This window comes from Papaver somniferum, chromosome 4 (assembly GCF_003573695.1).
Source record: "Papaver somniferum cultivar HN1 chromosome 4, ASM357369v1, whole genome shotgun sequence".
Classification (NCBI taxonomy): domain Eukaryota; kingdom Viridiplantae; phylum Streptophyta; class Magnoliopsida; order Ranunculales; family Papaveraceae; genus Papaver; species Papaver somniferum.
The window spans coordinates 163,355,986-163,364,200 of NC_039361.1; the positions used below are offsets into that span (position 1 = coordinate 163,355,986).

At 38.7% G+C, this 8,215-nt stretch overlaps 1 long non-coding RNA gene across 1 annotated transcript; it reads left to right on the forward strand.

The window, feature by feature from the left end:
* The first annotated feature begins 259 nt into the window (after window positions 1-259).
* On the forward strand, window positions 260-911 carry LOC113274451. Its single transcript, XR_003323025.1, has 3 exons — window positions 260-308; window positions 612-699; window positions 863-911. It is a non-coding gene; the product is annotated as an uncharacterized LOC113274451 (long non-coding RNA).
* The last annotated feature ends 7,304 nt before the right edge of the window (window positions 912-8,215 follow it).

Consider the following 8,215-nt stretch of genomic DNA (forward strand, 5'->3'; position numbering starts at 1 on the left):
TTGAGATGCGGGTATATAACAGATTAAGAAAGTTTTGGGGAACAATGACCTAATGGCCCATCAAACTTTATCCAACTCCCCTCTCACGACTTAATAGGCTCGTCAAACCTTTATTTTATTTTTTAATTATTAAGGTTGCTTCAAGTTTTCCGAATAAGTTGGATGAACTCCCTTGTGAAGGTGTAACTTCTGGAGAAATATATCTTTGACCAAAGATTCTTCATATCTAAACAGAAAGAAATTGGAGTCCTTAAGAAGAAAACAAGATGATTCTCAAATTATTACTCTGTGTACATGGCCTGATTGCGGTACGCAACTGCATTTTATCTACTCAATTTAGTCCGCAATCTGTATGATTTTTCCATGATGGGGAGTGTCTGCTCATCTTGAGGTCGTGTGATATTCTTGGCGGGGTATTTATAGAAAGTTTAATTAAGCTTGTTGTTGGTGTCCTCATGTCTAAGATTTGGCAGTCAGTTATTTTCTGGTGATGAGCTATAATCTGGTCTTGTATTTTTTACGTATTCTTTGTCTATGTGAAGAACCATTGATTTGTATACCTTCTTGCTTTCATCTTTGAAATTCACTGATGGCTATCTTATCTTGTTCAGGTGGCAAGACGGAAAATTATACATTGTTAGCAAAGTTTGGGGAGAATGATTGTGAAAGAATCACTTGGCTTATGAAGCTCTTCACACGGTAATACACCCTACCTATTTGGTTATCCAAATCAAATTTTATCAAAGCTAGAAATTGTATTTTGAATTTATTCTTCTTAAGTTATTAAAAGCACCGGTTCCAGAGATGTCTGACATTTCCTGAGATTCCTTAGCGGGCTTCTGATCGACTTAATATCGTGCAGATATTCCAAAAAAGTTGGCGCAGTGGCGAATCATCTCAAAAGCAAACAGATTGCTTACGTTTTCATGTCGCTTTTTTCTCATGATATCAGCTTGAATTTTATTTGTTTTGATGTCAAATATCTTATAACCTTGTTTATCTCTTCTGCATATAATATTACAGCTAGACTCGTTTGAGCTCTACAAGAAAAAATGTGGCGATGGATTCTCCACGCTTCATGTCAGCATTGATGTTGTTAAAGTTATGAATATCGCAACTGCAAAGAAAAATTGGATAAAGTAATCCTTTTACCTCTTATGCTTTTTGATGAGTAGAAAATAAAAAGATCTAAGCAGAGTTGGGTTTGAAGTTAGGAGTATTGTAAGAAACTTCCTGATGGGAACTTTTTATTTTTCATTTATGACAGGAATATCGTGACAACATTGGCAACGCGGGTGGTACGAAGACGGTGATCGAGAAATGCATAGCTCGCCTTGAGGTTACAAGTGTTTATTAGAATCTAAAACCTTCGATAGGAGTTGAGTACGGAATATACTTATCTGAACTTTTTATCTTGAATGTATGACAGGAAAATTATGACCAGCGTATGGAGCTGGATGCACAGGAAAATTCTGGCCAGAGTATGGAGCTGGGTGTACCGGAAAAGCCTGACCAGGAGTTGGAAATGGAGATGGAGGCAAGTAGCAAGCGGAAACGAGTGCACAACCGTCGATAGTTAAAGTTTATTGTGGAAATTGAACTATTGTCCCTCCTTTTGATGGGCTGCAAAAATGTCCTTGTCATACTAATTTTATCCCTCTCCTTGTACAAGCCCATCATGGGTCCAATAAGATTTTTATTTCTTCCAAATTTTCCCTGCTATCTATCATTTTACTTCTTCTTTTCTAATTAGAAGCGCCTCCATCTCCATCTCTTCACCACCACAGCAGCATCTCCATCATCACCATCTTCGTTTCATTCTTCTTTGTTTCTAATCCGTCGCTCCACCATCTTCTCCTCCGCTAAATCGTAACCTAAAATCAGATCGCTCCAACACCACCTCTGCAACCACGACCACCTTCTTCGTCGCTAACAGATTCAGGATTTAATCGAACTATCATCAAACAGATGACCCCTTATTCTTCTTTTTCTTCTTCTTCTTCTGAAATAGATTATGATGTTGATTTTCATGGGTTTCAAATGAATCTGAGGTTAATGAAGAGCTGGATTCATTGTTGAAGATGAAGCAGATATGTTAGAGATCGAGAAAGATATCTGAATCCAAGCGAGAGTTAGATGGAGTAATCGAAATTCTGTTAATGGTTGAATTGAAATTGATTTAGCAGATGGTTGTGGTGTTTGATGCTGTGGAGAGATTTTGGGCAAGCTTCAGTTGCAGATGGGGATCTGTATTGAGCTAACAAGATCGATGGAGATGTGGAAATTGGAGATGGTGGTTATGATTGCAGATTTACAAGGAAAATGAGTATTCCATTTACAGTATTGTATTTGAAGTCTGGGATGAATTTAGGGTTCTTGAAGTTCTGGTTCGTTCTTGGGTTGAAATTCAGGTGGTACTGAGATGGATGGGAAGATTAACAAAAAGAGTTGTTGTTTCCTAAATGGGTTTGCTGGATTGAAGTTGCAGTTGTTGCAGGCATGAAGCTACAGATGTTGGTGGAAGTGGTTGAAGTGATTGATTTGAGATGGGTATGAATTTGGGGTTTGTTTCTGCTGGTGCTAAAACAACACAGAGCAGTTGAGGAAGAGAAGAGATTCAAGTCTCTGCTGTTGTGTATCATCGTGAAGCCATGGATTGCAGGCAAGGTTGGAATGGAGTCTGGTGCTTTTGGTGGATGATTGCAGGTGATGATAAGACTGCAAGAAGAATCTGCAAGAAGTGATGTTTGAGGCTGCAAATTGAAATGGAATGAAGGTTGTTGGCTTGAGGAAATGATGGTGCTAACTGATGCAATGACTTGAGATGAGTCTCTGGTGACAAGGCTGTGGAATTGATTGAGTGGTTGCTACTGGTTGGCTTTAGATGAATGCTAGGGTACTTGGAAGTGGCTAGCAATTGCAGTTTGTGATACAATGGATGTATGGCTAAGTTCTAAGGACTCAGATGATGGATTGTGTGTTGAGTTATGTATGGAATTGCAGGGTTTAACTGGCCGGAGTCTTAGGCTTGAGATGGTTGTGATGGTGACAGTTAAGGCAATGGCTGTGTTGTTGCAGTTGGCATTGAAATAACAACATTACAGCTAAAGTGAAGCTCAAATGGTGGTGCTGAAATTACAAAAGAAGCAGCGTTGCAGGACTGGTGCAATTGAGTATGGATGAGGGATTGTAGCTGAATTTGAAGTCCTAAAGCATCTAAACTATGTTGCAGGTGACCTGTGATGATGCAATGGTTTTGGCAGTTGTGGTTTATGAAGAGGGTGCAGCTACAAATGAGTTTACATGGATCAACTTCTATTATTGGTCCTTTTTTTTGGATCAACATATGCTTTTGATCTTTTTTTTGGATCAACTACTGTTGTTGATACAAAATACCTAAACCAGTGGTGGTGGTGGTGGCGGACTGGCGGTGATTGCATCAGTGGTGGTGGTGGTTGTTGTTATGGATTATTAATGGTTGTTCATGGTTTTGTTGGTGGACCTGACACTGCAGCTAATGAAATGGTAGCATTTTTCCATCAACATGGATAAACATTCATTGTTGATCCAACTGCAATGGATAAACGTCCACTGTTGATCCAACTGAAATGGATCAACACCCATTGTTGATCCAATTTAAATGGATAAACTACCGTTGTTAATACAAAATTATTTGAACCGATGGTGGCGGCAGTGATGGTGGCGGTGGTTGCTGTTATGGATTATTAATGGTGGTTGATGGTTTTGTTGGTGGATCTGAAACTGCAGCTAATGAAATGGTAGCATTTTTCCATCAGCATGGATAAACATCCATTGTTGATCCAACTGCAATGGATAAACTTCTACTGTTGATCCAACTGAAATGGATAAACATCCATTGTTGATCCAACTGAAATGGATCAACTACTTTTATTGATACAAAAGTACTTGAACCAGCGGTGGCGGCTGTCGGTGGATCAACTACTGTTGTTGATCCCTAAATTGGTGGGTGGTGGCGGTGGGTGGGTGGTGGCGGAGGTGGTGGTGGTGGCGTCGGAGGTGGTGGTTGCATCAGTGGTGGTGATTGTTAGTGGCGGTGGGTGGGTGGCGGCGGCGGAGGTGGTGGTGGTGGCGGCTGCGGACTGGTGGTGAATGCATCAGTGGTGGTGGTGGTGGTGGTGGAGAACTAGTGGTGGCGCCGGTGGTGGTGGTGGTTCCAGTGGTTGTGGTGGTGGCGCCAGTGGTGGTGACGGACTGGTGGTGGTGGAGTAGTAGTGGAAGAAATTTGTTCCATTTTGAAACACAAGAGAATATTATATTATTGAAGGTATTTTGGTAATCTAATTTTAAATTGATAAAATTATTAAAAAGTAGAGATATATTTATTGTTGTACGAGGATATATTTGTAGGATGTTAAAACTAGGGATATATAATTAATATACCAAACCACAAAATCATACCAAGGAGTATTGGGTTCTGAAAGGTTAGGCCTGCATCTCAGACTCACGAAACAGTGTCACTGAAGTAAAACAACACACTATACAACAAGATTAACTGAAGTAAACAAATTGTGCATTTTTATTTTATTTTCATCATAAAAGCACTTGCACTGGAAGAAAGTTAATGTACATAAGATAAAACATGCACCTGATATACAACTAAAGTGAAATCGCTAGTAGGAGAGTATGATTTTCCAAACAAATGGCACCTAAGTTAAGAGTTGAAAGCAATGATAACATTCTTTCGATATCCTTCATGCATGCCATGAGATATAGACAAATGTTGAATTGTCGATGAAGATCTTTGAGCCAGAGTGCAGCGGCAAGAAGAGATTGACCCTCAGCATGTTCTGCAGACTTAGCAGCGGTAGTTACCCCTCGCACTGCCAAGAAGACACCTGCACATAAGATTAATCATATACCATACGAAAGAGAAAACTTGGAGAATGCAGCACCAAAACAGTTTTACCCAACCTCTAGGTAGTTAAGATCGACCAATGCAAATAATGGGATAGTAAAGATGGACTACAACAGTAGGAGTGGCATGAAAGGTTGCAAGGATGATTTTATACTTAATGCAGAAGAACCTAATGTAGTGAATGATTGAAGCAGGATTACGACGCTGACGATGGTACATACACCTATGCTTCCAAAGACGCCATATGACGACTGCAGACAGTTGAGTAGATCCTGAGAGCAACATAGCAGTACACACATATATATAGCTTGATAAAAGGCCAAGAGAGATTCATATATTTAAGCAATATCAGTACACATTGTCGATCGAATTCAATTCAGAAAAGATCACTTGTTAAAAATACCTAGAGATCTCTTATCATTTTGTACAACTGCTTCTTAGACTAATCACTGGCATTGCTTTCTATCTCCTCAATTGATCTTGCTCTTTCACCGCACTCCATAATTTCCATATCTATCTATCCTCACGCGCTTAGACCAACTAAAGTGTTCTTATGAAGGACTGCTTCAAGATTCAAGTAGCCACACTTTATAACCATTCTGGAAGATGCATCGTTTAGATTGTAATGATATATATTTTTTACCCTCTCTGCATTGGAATAAGAGTGGGTAGAAGCGGACTCCACCTCTCCCTCACACGGTGCATACACTTCGTTATGTATATATCATTTTCGCTCGTGTTTGTGACTAGTCTGCAGACAAGTGTCAACTTTAAGCTTACACGTTGTACTTGTAGATCGCTAAACACAGTAAAGTGGCGAGTTGTGAACCATTAGATCCTAGTATTAAAAATGGTTTGATGCAAGATTTTAGCCGTCAAATAAAGGTATTTTAGTTTTTTTCGTCAAATAAAGAGATTAATACCGGAAAGAATTTCAGAAAAACAAAAAATAATGCTTAAAAATATTTATTTCAGAAGAAAATATTGTAATCGAGATCGAGTTGGGGATACGAGAGAATGACTCCTTTAGACGGATTAGTGTGGCCGAAAAATATCCAGAAATCATTTTTCAGTCGAGGAAACTGATGGATTAAAAGGCAGGTGTCATTAAAACAATAATGATTACTTATGCTTTATTTCAGTCGACTATTGTTTGTCCTCGTTATCATCGAGGTGAAACCAATGACTAAGTTTATTCCAGTCGACGGATCAGAGGTGTTATGAAGCCTTCGTTATCATTATTGATCTAATCTCACAGGTGATTAAATATAGGATTTCTACGTAAACTATTGTTTTCATATTTTATTATGGCGATGTGATCATGTACATATATTGTACCATCGTTATTTTAATATTTTTGTGAATACAGATAAAGAGCCTGGGTTGAAGGGTAACAAGTATTTTCTCACCACTCCAACAATAACGGGATTGAAATTCTTGGTGTTTATGCACTTTCTTCAACTAATGATAGTTATGAGCTGCTGTTGATTTTCAAGCCATCTCCTGCCCCGCACACAGGCCCATAACTGGTACACATTCAAAATTCCAACATTCATCAATTACAACCATTAATAATCGCAAATCAATCGGCAGCCGTTTCTTCTTCTTGGCTGATTTCTGCGATAAAACTCTATCGGAGACCACCACCAATATCTTATTCTCCACCAGTAACAGTAAACAACACCACATATCTTCCAGGGTGTTAGTCAGGGTGTTAGTCCTCAAGGGAGTTGGGGGAGTTGGGTATAGTTGTGTTTTTTCCCGTTAGTCGTGAGGGAGTTCGAGGGAGTCTCTCAAAATCCCCATTAATCGTGGGAGAGTTTAGAAGAGTCTCCCAAACTCCCTAAAAAACCCCGTTAGTCGTGGGGGAGTTTGAAAGAAACTCTTAAACTCCCTGTTAGTGGTAAAAATTAGAATGATAGGGAGTTTTTTTTTTTGGGAGTTCTGGGAAGTTTATAGTGTATTTTTGCCTCACTCCAAATCTCTCAAAAAAGTAGAGATTTTGGGAGAGTCTCTCAAACTCCCTACACTCAACACACCAAACTCTCTCAAACTCCCTATACTCTCTTACACTCCCTCAAAATCCCCAAGATTCAAAATACATTAAACTCCCTCCAACTCACTCGTGGACTAACCCCCTGTTCGATTCTCCATCGTAGCGACAGCTCCTATCCATTTCTTTACAAATCTGCAGCGACAACAATACAACCTTGACCACTGCACCGGTCTCATCACAGCAACAATAATTCACCATTTTCATCTCTGCAATTCATTAAACTCAGCTCAATGGCAGCAACACCATCTCAAATCTTAGCCATAAACAAACCTCGTAAACTCAGAAGGAATTCAATTACGCAACAAATCTTCTCTTCATTCTTCTTCAGTAACAGATCTTCTCAAATTCTCAAACTCAGCAACACCATAATCTCCAATTCAGTCATCTGTTACCATCTTCTTCCTTGTTCTAAGAATCGATCTCTTTAATTTCAACACAAATCCATTTCAATCTCTCACCCGTTTTGTATTTCGAGCAACAAATACCACCGACTGCTTCTTCCATTTCGAATCCTACATCTCAATTCAAACCCTAATTTCACAACAGTAGATCCATCTTCTACAGCTAAATCTTCATTACCACCAACTTTAGAAGCAAACCCATTTCTTTCTTCAATTCTCCTCAAAAACAACATATACAAACCCTAGGTTTTCCGGCATGAGGAACTGCTGCAGAGCAAGGGGTAAAGAAAGAACTGGTAGGGGCGATAATAAAGAAAGATGCAAATATCTTAGGTGAATGTTACAACAAATAGAGGGTAAAACAGTAAATACATATATAAAATACATTAATATATATTAATGATGAAATTAAAATCAGTAATATTTAGACTTAATTGGGTCAATTGAAGCCAACGTTGTTCCTTAGACCAAACACAAACGCTGGATAAATATTAGACCAAATCCAGATTTTGGTCAAAAACTGAGTATCAAAAACCAAATAACCCATTTAACAGTTATCCGTTGTAGACTCCCCTTAAAAGATGGAAGATGGAAATGTAAAGAGAAAAAGATGATAAGATCATGCTTATCAATAATATGGAAAAAGATTGGAAAATAACCTGGCATTTTTAGAAATGACCCCTAAAAAATTAGGGGCGACTTTTTTTGTTCCCAGCCCATAGACAAAATTTAAGGATGTCCTAAATGTTCGGAAAATACCTAAATGTCATTTTATAATCGGTAGTTAGTATAGTGGTACTAGCAACCGGTTATTGGTTTCTTTAAGAATGAGCTACTAAAATAATCGGTACATAAACAACA